Genomic DNA, 9,765 nt, shown 5'->3' with positions numbered 1-9,765 from the left:
ATCAGCTGAGGATGTCCCTCTCCCTGATACTTGTTAGCTTGAACCTCTTACAAAATTTGGATTTTGCTCCAGGAATGTTAAGAAAACTCTGGAAAATCTCTATAGCTGGGGTGGAGAAGACCCTGATGGTGTCTTCCCTTTGTTTTTTTAAAAGTTTCTGGCATATTGTCTCCCAAAATTTAGTAGGTTCTTCAGATTTTTATGTCAATGTAGTATTTTTGTGGATGAGCGCAAGTTCAGTAATACAGTGCCTGTTCCAAAGAGTGGCATATCTGCAGACTGCAGTAACTGCAGGCCCATCTGCATTCTCCCTATGCTCTCCAAGTTGCTGAAAAACTTATTTTTAAGCCACTATATAAATATATTTAATCTAAAGGATTGTCACCTGATAGTCAGTATGCAAATAGGAAGCAGCTAGGTACCCGCAATGCTCTTTTAGACTTGACATGCCATATGCAAGGGAACCTTGACAAGGGTTTTGAGTGCACAGTAATTTTAGTGATGCTTTCGATTTCAAGGCGCTTATTTATAAACTTCAGAATCTTGGTGTGGGTGGATAGGTTTTTGGATTACTTCAAAGTTTCCTTACAGGTAAGAGGCAGCCAGTTGCTGTGGACAGGATCTTTGGTGAACCAAGACCTATTGTGGCTGGAGTTCCACAGGGTAGTGTTTTTCGTCCACTGTTAGTTTTAGTGTATACAAGTGATATGGTTGTTGGCCTGGAAAACAAGATTGTGAGTGTAGTAAAGTCTCCACTTTTGAGAAATGAAGCTACCCTCAGTCTCAGTCAGGACACCGACTGGATTAGGGAATGGCGTAGTCGGCGGAGTATGAGGCTGAACTCCAATAAAATGAAAACACGATTGATTAACGGATCTCATACAGATTTCCTACACCATCCTCCCCTTCAGGTGGATGGGACTTTCCTGAACGAGTCTGAGGCTTTAACTATTCTAGGTGTAGCCTTTGACTCATCTAACTTTTGAGAAACATCTAATGAAAGTTTCAGCAAATGCCGCACGAAAGTTAGGTATTGTTCGTAAGGCTTCTTATATTTATAACAGTGATAAAAATTCATCACACCATTGGACCGTGGAACAGCCTCCCAAAGGAAGTCGTGCAATTCGAACTTCAGCAGAAGTATAAGCGAAGGTGGAATACATTATTATCCTAATATTATTCTCATTGCATTTTAATACATTTTTATCTATTTGTTAATTTATTAATTCATTTTTTGATGAGCAGGTCCTTTCTTTCTATTTTTCCCTTTACCTAGTATGCCTTCTTCTTAATGAACACCATATTCTTTGGAAGCTTGAATTTCAACTTAATGGCCTTTATGGGCTTGTTCTATATGAATATGTATGTTTCATATCCTGAATGATAATAATAATAAGGGAGTAGACCTTCTCTAAGGGTAGTAACATTAAAAATAATGGCAGTTTCTACGGCATGCAATTTATATAGAATCTTCTCTGTTCTTAATACATTCTTTTCATCAGCTTGTATCTGTTGTATCAGATTTCCCAAGGACATGAAAAGTTTTCTTGTTATTTCAGTTTTATTACCTCTGATGTTTCAAACGAGCTCTGGCGATTATTTTCAAAGAGTGGATGGTTTGACATACTAGTTACATGGATGTATATAGTAAGTAGGATGGGTGTACAGTGGACAAGTCGGTTATTAAGCTATATTTGGGTTGATCACGGGTTGGTGACGCACTCGGTCCCGCAGGCGTTGAGATCTTCTGGGCCTTAATAATATATATATATATATATATATATATATATATATATATATTATATATAGTATATATATATATATATATATATATGATATATATATAATATATATATATATATATATATATATTATATATATTATATATATATTAATATATATATAATACTATAATATATATATATATATATATATATATATATATATATATATTATATATAATATATATATATATATATATATATATATAATATAGTATAATATTATATATATTAGTATATATAATATATAATATATATATATTTATATATAATATATATATATATATATATATATTATACTATAGTATATATATATATAATATATATATATATATATTATATATATATATATAATATAATATATAATATATAGATATATATAATATATATATATATATATATAGTATATAGTATTTTGTCGAAGCACTTTTATATTTAACGTTCCATCTCGTGGGTCAGGAATGTATGGGTGTAGAAGCATTTAGTCATTGCAGAAAGAGAGAGAAAGAGAGAAGATCCGGAAGCAGTTAAAGAAGAGGCTGTTATTGGAGAGAGAGAGAGAGAGTTTATTTGTAAAACAAACCCAAGGATCCATAATTCCTGAGGACACGAATAAAAGATGGGATTGTTAGAGGTCTCTCGTTTCAGTTTGATTCTCCCGAGTGATGGCATTGTTTTCTTTCGTCCCATTGACCCTCATTGAAAAAGAATCCCTTTTCTTCCCTTTCTCTTCTCAGACACTAAGAAAGTACTTGAGGTATTTTATGTTCTTTAAATAACTTGAGTGAAAGTCTCGTTTACGGGTTATGTTAATGTTAACCAACAGGGTAGTGGTATACAAATGAGTTTTTTTCTTTTTCTAAAGCACTCTTGTAAGGGAATAACCAAGTAACGCGCTCACTATGACACTGACCAGCGAAGTTCAGCAACCTTGTAGCTAGCTGTTCAGTGTTTGCACTGGTGACCACTAAGATAATACTGGATGCGTCAGCACGGGTCCCTTGAATATCCTCTTGACATTCTCATCCCTAAAAGCCTGTTGAGAACAAAGAGGTTCTGACATCCTCCGTAACCTTTTCCCTCTAGGGAAGGCATGTGGTGACAAAATTTCATCACGTTAAGCACCAATGCAGCAGTGCGACGCAGTGTCTCTGTGAAATTCCGTCACTCGGTTTCCCAGATCTCCGCTTATCTCCAGACTCGTTTCGCAAACAGTTCCATTTATTATTTCTGGGCTCAGCCCGTGTCGCTACGTGAAATTTCCCTTTAGCACACATTTCTAAGGTAAATTATTGCTAACAAAAATCCCTTATGAAGGTCTTGGCCACGTAGTACTGTCACATATTGTTCCCCGTTTATCATTATCTCATCCATAGGTAGATTAAGTAAGTATATCTTCATTTAACCAGACCGCTAAGCTGATTAACAGCTCTCCTAGGACTGGCCCGAAGGATTAGATATGTTTACGTGGCTAGGAACCAATTGGTTACTTAGCTACGGGACCTACAGCTTATTGTGGGACTCGAACCCCAATATATCGAGAAATTAATTTTTAATCACCAGAAGCAAATTCCTTTAATTCCACGTTGGTAGAACGAGGAATCAAACGCGGGACTACCGAATCGGTAGGCAAGCACGTAAACCATTCGTCCATAAGTAGAACTTTCCTACTATCCCGTAATGTATCACTTCTTGCTCTGTCGTTTTATTGTAAAATCGTAAATTTCTTTTAGATTTTGTTGCATTATGGAACCGTCGTTTATGTCCATATTGCAATACAAATCGTACGAGTCTGTTTGATTTCCAAATCTTGTTCAGTAAGGCCGATTGATTTGCCTTTTTTCGTCATTCACATCATTCGAGTTGAAGAGAACCTGTAATAGATATAATTTTACCGACGGATATTTGAAAGACTCAACCTTATCAGTCCTCTCTCTCCGCACTCTTGTTATTTCATCCCTTTGTGCATATTCTATCATTCTTTCTAATTTTCTTAGATTTGCTTTGAGTTCCTTCTCAATAGATATGTAATACATTTTATTAAGCAAGCGTTGTAAACCTTGTGGGTTTTTTCTGACTAAACACCATCATCTACATATAAGTATTTTATAAAATCTATGCGGTGGGCAAGTAGCAATGGCTGACATGAAATTCCCTGGAATCACCCCGCTATTTAGGCTACTGCAAATTCACGCACAGAACCTTATCAATATTATTTGGGCACCTGCCTCGTTCACGGATGGTTTTAGAGCTAATTTTACGTATTTAATGCTACATTCCTGATGCCCCAACTTTCCTGTATGTGTGTGTGTAATATATATATATATATATATATATAGATATATATATATAAATATACTATTATTATTATTATATATTTATATATATATATACGAATAGGAAGGGAAACTTGAGTCTCATCTTCAGTGCTGTAACAAAAAATGTTTACAAAATATCACAAGACTTAATATAAATATCAGTTATGAAAGTGAAAAATTGAAAGTGAAAAAGCATGAAAAATCTTAGTCTAAAAATATAATAAAAAACTGAAAAATGTTTATATCAGTTCGTCAGCTATGCTATAAACAAATTGTGGCAGAGGTCTGACCATTAACGGAGGCACAAGCTGCTTCACTGTTTACGATTCCAAAACAGAGAGAGAATAATCATTGGGTGCTTGGACAACGATGTGGAAATCCTTATAGGAAAATGAGGTTTTACGTTTATTGCAATGTTCTCGTATGTTTTCTAAGTACATCCCTTACGGTGACCTGGCTCCGAGAAGAATCGATTCTGACTTTGAGCTCTCTTTTGGTGGCTCCCAAGTATTTCTCCTTTTTACATTTCGGGCAAGTAAAGCAATAAGCCACCAAAGATCACATCAAAGCCGGAAGTTTATCTTTGTGGGAGAACAAGGAACACCCAGAGTTATTAATTTGAGATTCACAGCCAAAAAAGTATTCTGTTTTTTTTTCTTTTTTATATTTGTAACTTGAATGTGTTATGATGAATGAAAGGAACACACACACACACACACACACACACACAATATATATATATATATATATATATATATATATATATATATATATATATATATATATAATGAGTGTGTGTATGGCAGTAAAGAGAAGTAGACGTGAATGACAAGGTAAGTGGGTATGGCATACGGCTAATGAGCGTTCAATGCACGTGTATGAAACTGCTAATGTTGCAGAAGTTTTCTATACAAGAGCTTCTCATAGGTTCAGCAGTCAACTTCTGTATGTAGGAGTGACCATTGGTTTCTCTGAAGCATTTCATGTCTGGGAAAAAAGGCTTATGGTAATATATGTATATGTGTGTATATGTATATATATTGTAGAAAATAAGTTATATATATCTTATAAATTTAATAGGATTTTTTTTCATATTTAAAAAAGATCTCTTCATCACTGTTAAATTCTTTGAAGTAGTTATCATTGGTAACGTAATCAGTTGTGTGCTAACAATTCGAGATTTAACTTCCTGCTATTATCGTCGTTTAACGACTTACTTCGAGTAAAATAAACGAAAGTTTCTCCGAAGTTTATTGTGAACACATTCGGCAGTTGTTTCCTACCCACCAGCAACTCACCACTCTCCTTACCACGGCTTGTGTTTAATTCTGGGAGGTATTAAGAAACATTTACAGTGAGCTTTGTTATGCCTCTTATTCTCTGTTAACATGGAAGAATAAGATATCGAGTCTACATTTCTGAACCACGGAGCGGCAGTAACGGCCGTCAGTTATTCCCAGCGTTCCCCAGCTCTGGTTAGCATGGAGATCTAATATCGACGGAGAACTCTTCAGGCACTTAAGACGTCTGGTTACTTTGAGGTTGGTCTCATTTTTTGTTGGCACATATCAGTTGAGTTGGTGAAGTAGTTTTTCTATATATATATATATATATATATATATATATATATATATATATATATATATATATATATATCACTATACTCTGTTTTTTCCATCTGTCCATCCGCCTGTGGTGTTTACACATGGTAGCACTGCATCCCGGGCTTTAAATAACATCCTATTTCGAATATTAACGGTGTTATTCGCACACAGTAAATCATTAAAACACTTTTCAGTTGCAAATGTACACCCAGATATCCTTTTATTTACCAAAAACTTACACATAGCGTAACTATTTAAAGCCCGGGACGCAGTGTTACCATGCTCGACCACCACAGCCGGATGGAAAAAAAAAAAAAAAAAAAGTCCCTTACATTAAATCTCGTAACTTGTACGTATTTTTTCTGCTGCCACTATTGAATTGTAGAGATCTTTTTATACGCGATCCTGGTTTATTTCATGACGGCATACTCTTGCTTGCAAGGTTTAATCCATAGAGATTGGTTTATCAGAAGTTTAGTTTCCAAGAGTTATGTGGTATCTATTTTTATGTAGGGTTGTATCTATATATGGTTCGGTTAGATTTCCTTTTTTTAACATTAGAATTATTTTTTAATATATAATATTAATATAATTTAGTATTATATATATATTAATTATATATATATATAATATATTATTAAAAAACAAAAAAAAATCTAAACGAGAATGCCATAATATAGATACAACCCTACAAATATATATATATATATGTGTGTGTGTGTGTGTGTGTGTGTATATACATATTTTTGTACGTATATATGTATGTATAACAGAATTTCGAAGATATGGAACATGATGAATTTATAACTAAAGGCAAATGCCACGAAGGAAAAAGTGAAACCATGTAGTGGTTACTAGGCCTTTTGATAAAAGGCTTAGCAACCACTCCGTTGTATAATTTTTTCCTACGTGGCATTTGCCTATATATATATATATATATATATATATATATATATATATATATATATATATATATATGTATGTATTTATGTATATATATATACATACGTACATGCATACATACATGTTCATTTTTCATTTGTTGAATAATATACACACATATATATATGTATATATATTTTTTGCTGTGTACGTATGTATATATGCTCATGTATGTATGTTCCAGCAAATAGTGACATCAGGGATTTCACGAAATCCTTAGGGAATTTGTGAAATGACTAAGTCGCTTAGGGAGATTTGATCCCCTAGGACTAGTACTAAACACGGCGAAACAGTGATTCACCTACACTGTTTGGTCGCGTTTAGTACTAGCCCCTGTGAGGTCAAATGCCGTGTTCAGTGGTAGCCCTCGGGGATTAAATGTTCCTAAGTGACTTGGGCATTTCACAAATTTCGTGAAATCGGGGAACTTTACTGTAACATACATGTATACTTATACACACACGGAAGGAGAGGCCATGGACAAAGCGTACACCTCAAGGAATAAGGTAAAACACATTCTCACGATTTATTTTTCTGCGTTTCATGACGACTGCCAGTTCTGAACGAGATAAGAAGAAACTGAAAAACACCCTCCTCTCATTCAAGCCCTTAAATCCCACCCACTTTAATAGGACATTTTACATTTAATCCCATCTGATGTGAGTGGCCGGCCCAAAAATAAAATTAGACGGAAAACATGTATACCAAAGAAATACTAGACAATATGTAACTGGGCTGACGACAGTTAAGCGTTTAACGAGGCAGCAGTTCTCTTTATGATAATAAGACTCCAGGATGGTTGGAGACCCGGCCTACTACTATTACAAAATCTTTATCTGTGATGTTGATTTTACATCGTACAGCATGGTCTCTGATGTGAGAAGCCTTTGGGTTAGATAATTTACATCCTCTACGGCAGATTAAGCCTCTTATGAGTCTATTCGTACCCTCAACAACCTCTTCGTACATTGGCACATACGAAGAGGGGACAGAGACCATCGATGTTTTAAATTGGGTAACATTTTTGTTTAAAACTGCTTGTTACGGTATATATATAATCACTATACACTAATTTTTTCTATTCAGTTTGTTTTCTTGTTATTTGGAAGCAATTCTATGCCAATTCACGGTTCTATATTATGCTCATTGTGAATAATTATAAGGATAACCGCGACAACAGACTTGTAATCTATCTATACTTCATATCGGCTGTTCGCTTTCACGAGACTTGTAATCTGTACAACATATCAGCCTTTCGCTTTCACGGGACTGAAGTATTTTCCTATTCAAGCCGCTTGCAAATGTGAAAATATTTATTTTTAATAGCTGCACAACAATGGCCCATTCTCTACCGGCGTCGTTATGCAGTTTCACCATTTTCTTTCCGAATGGTGTTTATTTCCCGTTTTCTACGCGTTCTTTTAATTCGGAGGGTTTCCCATTTTCCCGTTTGCTTCGCGTTTCTGATCACCCTCGTTTCTTCCGAGTGGGCGCGCCTTTCTTTCTCTCTCCCTCCCTCTCTCTCTCTCTTTCTCCAGAGGTGTGTGCGTCGCTGGCATATCTATCTTTAGCTGAAGTCGGCCATGGGTGGGAGAGCCAGAGTGAGACAGGACCCAGTCTCGCTCTGGTGTGTGATGGTGTGGTCGCCCCTTCTCCTCCTCCTCCTCCTCCTCCTTCATCTATCCATCCTATCTATAGGTGTGGTTTTTATGGAGTTGAGCAACCTTTAGGATGGATCCTCCTCCTCCTTCCTTCGAGGAGTAATGCTGTGGCCCCTCCTGCGAAGGACGTAGTCCGAGCACCTTCCTCCATTTTCTATTTCAAGTGGTTATTTTTTTAAAGTGGTGTCCATGAGTACCGGGGTATCGTGAGTGTGTCTCTTTCTCTGTAGTGCCATATTTTAACCCCTATAAAGTGAAATAGAGTGAGTGCTAAGCCTCTTACAACAGCCCTTTTGGATTACGTCAAGCAGCAGCAACACCGCTACTTTGCTGCCATCGTCATCATCGGCTTCTTCTTGCTTCCTTCTGAGGGGAAGAAGCGACTGCCGCAGCAGCGCATTCCGGCTATTTGCTGTGTGGTGGCTTCTTCAGCTGCCCCTGCTGCTGCTGCTGCTGCTGCTACTGCTACCACTGCACCCTCTGCTGCTAGAACTCCTCCTGCTACTTACTGCCTTTCTCGTCACCACTGCTGGTAAATACCTCCTTCAAATCGATGTTGTTTTTTAGGCCTAACTTAAGCAGACGTTCTCCAAGATTGATCTTAATATTATTTTGCACAAATTTCTTATTTTTAAAACGCTGAAGCACAAGGGATGGTTTTATTGAAGACATAACTGAATAATGTTTTATGCTGAGGAATAATAACATGATTTGGGTGCAAAAGAAAATTGCTCTTAATAAGGAACTATAGGGGAGAAGTAAGGCCTTCTCTCTCTCTCTCTCTCTCTCTCTCTCTCTCTCTCTCTCTCTCTCTCTCTCTCTCCTGACCTATAGGAAAGGTATTGGAATGTCGAATGTTTTTGTTGCAGAAGTGGCTGCAGTTTCAAACAGTAGCCAGAGTTATTATTGTAATATGTATGTATTTACATTCTGTATTGAAATCAAAATCACGCAATTAAGTGTACTTTTAGTAACTAAATGAATTGAATGCCAGGCTTGCTGCTCTGAGAACCCACCCTCTCTCTCTCTCCTCTCTCTTCCTTCTCTCTCGTCTCTCTCTCCCTCCTCTCTCTCTCTCTATCTCCTCTCTCTTCCCTCTCTCTCTCTCTCAGCCATGAATTTGAAATAGCCATTACAACTCAAAGGTGGTGATACATCTATCTACTATTATTATTAATATTATATTAAAATATAATTATATAATATATATATATATATATATATATATAGATATATATATATATATATAATGTATGTATGCGGCATATCACTTATTGGCCCAGTGCCAAAATATTTATGTTGTTAGTAATCTGTCACAAGTGAGTGTTACAGAAACGCCAGTGTCATTCTACCTTCCTCTCATCCTACTCTCTTTCGCCTTTCGTTATCAGTTTTTTTTTAATCATTATTTCCTCAGTGTAACGAATACTTTTTGGATTTAGGAATCCACCTGTGTAGT

The 9,765-nt window shown here is 36.0% G+C and overlaps 1 protein-coding gene across 2 annotated transcripts in view; it reads left to right on the top strand.

Annotated features, from left to right (window-relative positions):
* The first annotated feature begins 8,238 nt into the window (after positions 1 to 8,238).
* Positions 8,239 to 9,765, top strand: part of LOC135225223 (rho GTPase-activating protein 45-like) — a 617,019-nt gene continuing 615,492 nt past the window's right edge. For both annotated transcript variants that reach the window (XM_064264541.1, XM_064264533.1), the window contains exon 1: positions 8,239 to 8,838. The gene's annotated coding sequence lies outside the window, so the exon portion shown is untranslated. The remainder of the gene's footprint in view (positions 8,839 to 9,765) is intronic.

Source organism: Macrobrachium nipponense, chromosome 13 (genome assembly GCF_015104395.2).
Source record: "Macrobrachium nipponense isolate FS-2020 chromosome 13, ASM1510439v2, whole genome shotgun sequence".
Taxonomy (NCBI): domain Eukaryota; kingdom Metazoa; phylum Arthropoda; class Malacostraca; order Decapoda; family Palaemonidae; genus Macrobrachium; species Macrobrachium nipponense.
This window is presented reverse-complemented; position numbering and strand designations above follow the sequence as displayed.